Genomic DNA, 4,991 nt, shown 5'->3' on the forward strand with positions numbered 1-4,991 from the left:
AAGGAAATGGCTCACACGGTTGTAGAGGCTGGAATGTTCCAAGTCCGTGGGTCAGGATAGAGGCTTCTCCTGACTCATGTCGACACAGTTGCTGGTGAACCCAAGACTGGCAGGTTGGAGAGTAGGGCTCTTGATCACAAGCTGTGAAGATCGACAAACCCAAAATCAGCAGGCAAGACTGCAGGTAAGCTGATAGCTCAAGTCCCAAGAACCAGAGGTCAGATGAACAGGATCCAGCTGTAGGATCCAGAATGAGCAAAAGCCTACAAGCCTTGCCAGAATATCCACTTATATTCAATGCAGGCCACATGCCCAAGGAAACTCTCTTCCAACTGATTGGCTACTCACAGCAGATCCCATCATGGAGATGATCACATAATATCAAATCTCATCACGGAAGTGATCACAACATCATATGACTATCAAACCACTGAGAATCATGGCACAGCCAAGCTGACACACAACCTTAACCATCACAGGGCCCCAGACAAAATCTCTCACGGGACACAATTTTTTCAGTCTTAAAATGAAAATAGTTTTATTGAATCCCAAGGGTTGAAATATGGTCATGCTGAGGTGGTGGGATAGACTTGGCTCATGTCTGAGTATCCCCAGCTTTTCCGCTTTTCTCTACAGCTGGAGTTTTCTGACTTAGCTTTGTGCTGTTCTTCCCTTTTCCCCCCTTCAAGGAGGGCCATGCTTCCCCAGGGGAAATAGTGAACCTTAAGTGATTTGCTCAGATTTCACAACAAAGAGTTGAAAAAGAGGAAGGAGGCTGGAAAGAGAAAGCATTGTAGAATTTTGAGAGGAGACGACTGAGTGGCATATGAGGACAGTGGTGAAAAGAAATAAGGTTGTTAAAAACAACTGTTACAGGGGCTTCATAGTATTTGAGAAACATACACAAAGGACTTGAGTTTTCCCAAATTATTTTTAATTGTATAGAATTTTTAAAAAAATTTTTAACCTCGATGCTGCCCTGGACTGAACTCCTTGGGCTGTAGCTTTATAAGCATTATACCTACAACTTTAGAACCCTTGCTTGATTAAATTGGGGAATGGCAATGAGAAAAACCACGAGATGCACTGCTTTGGGGCAACTTAAATGTTAGTGTCTTGCCATTTTTTGAGAAGTAGCAACATGGAGGTAGTCCTCCAATCCTGCAATTAGATTGAGGGCCAAATTTCGAAAATTCATTTGCCACAGCTGCAGGGGGTCTCTGGTTACCCATCACTGGCCTAGTTACAAACACCATCATGAGATCTTTGCAAATCATATGCCACTCTTTGCTCCCCCAACCTATGAACTGCCCCCAAGCCCACACCCACCCCTCTGCTGATCCAGTCATGAGCAGTACAACCCTCCCAAAACTCCCCCCTTCACTGTACTCGCTGAGGCTCATTGAAGAATTGCTGCAAAATTGAGGCAAAGAACAGAGCAGTATTAGGAAAACCAGAATCCTATGTTCCTTTGTCACTGAGTGCAACTCTTAGTAAATGGTGAAACACCGTGAGATGTTACTATTTTCCTTTAACCAGGAGAAGAAACAATGTCAAGATCCATCTGGCAGCTTTTCTGAGGATGTACCAAGTTTCCACAGGGTAATTTCCTCTCTGTTGATTTCTCGTGCCGTACAAAGCATTCTTCTGAAAAATCGTTAATGTGATTATGTGACAGAGAGCATTTCTGACAATTGTTATTGACTTTTGATGGTACAGGCCCCAACAAGCCATGAGCCTGAGAATTAGGAGCAGCAGAAAGGAAGAACAAGTCATAGCTATTGCTTTAGTTTAGAAAAGGTGGTAAAGAAAAAGCCTTGTTCTTTATCCTCCATTTAAAGGAGTATACAGCATAGAAAGGTGGTTTATATACTTAACTGTAGCTGGCTTTGACAGCATTTAAGGTATTAAGAAAGCTCAAAAATATTAAGCAGAGGACCTAAAAGCAGTGACATGAACAGACATATGTACACCTATGTTCATTGCAGCACTATTCACAACAGCAAAAAGGTGGAAACAACCTAAGTGCACATCCACAGATGAATGGATAAACAAAATGGGGTGTATACACACAATGGAATACTACTCAGCCATAAAGAGAAGTGAAGTCCTGATACATGCTACAACATGGATGAATCTCAAAGACATTATACACTATGCTGAGTGAAATAAGTCACTCAAAAAGGATAAATATGACCTTGCTTATGTGAAATGACAATAGGTAAAGATATAGAGAACAATGGTTATTAGTGGATCCCTAGAGTAGGAGAAGGGAGAAAGATAACCATTCTCTGAGAAATAGTGAGTTTACGTCTATAGTGATGGGAAAATTGGCATTGATTAAGGGTAGGGAGTCCTGGTAGTGCAGTGGTTAAGTGCTCAGCTGCTAACCACAGGTCAGCAGTGTGAACCTACCAGCTGTTTCACAGGAGAAAGATGTGGCAAGTCTGCTCCCGTAAAGATTACACCCTTGGAAACCTTATGGGCAGTTCTCCTCTGTCCTATCGGATTGTGAAGAGTCAGAATCAATTCAGCCTCAGTGGGTTTGGATTTTTTGTTGTTGTTGTTTTTTGGAGGGGTAATGGTTACACAACTTGACTTATGTAACTGATATCACTAAGTTGTATACCAGAAAAAGGGCGAAATGGCAAATGTTGTATTATATATAAAAAGAGGCTGCAATTGCTGATATTACTTAGGCACAACCAAAGACTCATGGGATTAGCTCTCTTGGTTCAAAGTATTAGGGTCATGGCTTCATGAGACTGTTCAGTCCCTTGGCCTAATACTGTTTTTAAAGTTTTTGTTCCACCCCCTAGTTAACTGAGTTAAAAGCTTGTTAATGGCCACCAAAGATACAACAATTGGTCTCTATTCACTTGGAGTAGCTGAGGAAGAAGGAGACTGAGAAATTAGAGAAGGAACTGGACTACAGGTCTAACAGTCTTCATGAACTACTGCCTCCTTTGCCTTCAGATCAGAAGAACTGGATGGCGTCTGGCTACTTTTACGTTTTGATCAAGGACTCAATAAATGAATACTGATCAAAAGGGGAAAAAATGTGGAAAAGAATTTCAAATTCTTATGGAATTCAGACTTACTGGACCCACCGAGATGGTAGAAACTCCCAGATCTACTGCCCTGAAAAAAATCTGTAAACTTCGAGCTGAAACTGTTCCCTGAAGTCATCATTAAACTAACCAACAGTTTAACTACATTATAAAGAATGTTAGCCTTGAGCATTGCCCTCTTTTAAAGAATTATCTATGTGAGATTAAACTGACAACAGTAACTCTAAAACATAGCTGAGAAGTTTAGGGGACAGTAAGTCTAAGTCAATGATGGTGAAATGATATGAGTAGAGATAATGAGAATGATAACACAATGTGAAGAATGTAACCAATGTCACTGAACTGTGCACGTAGAAAATGTTGAATGGGTGTAGGTTCGCTGTGCATATTTACACCAAAAGTAAAATAAATATTAAGGAGAACATGAAGAATGAATAGAAAGAGCTTAAAAAAAAAAAAAAAAACCAAACCAAACCCGTTGCCCTCAAGTTGATTCCAATTCATAGCGACCCTATAGGACAGAGTAGAACTGCCCCATAGGTTTTCCAAGGAGCAGCTGGTGGATTCCAACTGCCGACCTTTGGGTAGCAGCCGAACACTTAACCACTGCACTGCCAAGGCTTCAAAAGAGCTAAGAATGAATAAAAAAATCACTTGGACTGCTGGTTTGCCAAGACAAAGGTTCTAGAGCCCTTAAATATATTACAATATTTTTTTGAGGAAGAGGAATGAGTTTTACTCACATACACACACAATATTCTACTACTTTCTTTTTAGTTTCAAGCATTAAAAGATCAAACAGTATACAAGAATATAAAGTAAAAAGGGAAAGTCTTTACCTTCCTTCCTGTATTCCTCATTCCCATAGCCACACCTCCTCCTCCATTTCCACTCCTCAGAGGTAACCAACACTTTCTTGTGTTTGGTTCCAGAATGTTCTTATAAAAACATAATTATCTTTTCCCTTCCCCCTTTAAAAAATCCAAATGGGATACTATAAAATACTATTCTGCAACTTAGGTTTTTTCTATTTAACAGTATGTCTTGGACATAGTTTTCAAATTAGCTTAATTAGAACTACCTAATTTTTTTTTTAGCTATCCATTTTTTTTTAATTGAGAAAATACTGCGTAACAGAAAGGAAGTGAGAGACAGCTGGCTTTAGACAAATACGAAATTACCCACTGTAAAAGGCTAATTATCGTCCCTCTGCAAGGAGAGAAGAGAAAGATGTGAGGCAGAAAATACATTTTCTCACACACACAAACACAAGAGTTATATTAGTAGATTTATAACTATACATCAAGTCCTTGATAATTTTATCAGGTCATACAATTAAAAAGCCATACTTCTTAACCCTCAAAGTATGAGTATGAAGTAGAGATAGTCTTCTACACAAAAGGAAGTTCTCTCTCTCTTTTAGACTAACAAGACAGTCTCCTTATGAGAGACTTTCCCCTTTTTGTCTTATGGTGCTTCTCAAATGAACAATTTTTATTTATGTCAAAGTTCTCTAAAATGGTCATTACAATTCCCAATTGTCCTTGATGAAGCTGCTTCAGAATGTAGCACAAGTTCATTAGCAGATAAATCCATGACAAGCTGGCTGACAATTGGTCAAATGTAAAAATAAGGCTTGTGAATGTCTTGGGCTCTTAACCTGAAGCTGCCCTGACGGCTGGCCTGAGAAATCTGTGGACTCCTAACAGGTGGAATTTATATATATATATCGCCACCCCCCCTAAAAAAAAAACAGCTGCTGTCGAGTCAATTCCAACTCATAGCGACCCTATAGGACAGGGCAGAACTGCCCCGTAGGGTTCCCAAGGAGTAGCTGGTGGATTTGAACTCCTGACCTTTTAGTTAGCAGCCGAGCTCCTAACCGCTGCACCACCAGGCTTCATATATATATATATATAT

The sequence above is a fragment of the Trichechus manatus genome, unplaced genomic scaffold, assembly GCF_000243295.1.
Source record: "Trichechus manatus latirostris isolate Lorelei unplaced genomic scaffold, TriManLat1.0 scaffold00031, whole genome shotgun sequence".
Lineage (NCBI taxonomy): Eukaryota > Metazoa > Chordata > Mammalia > Sirenia > Trichechidae > Trichechus > Trichechus manatus.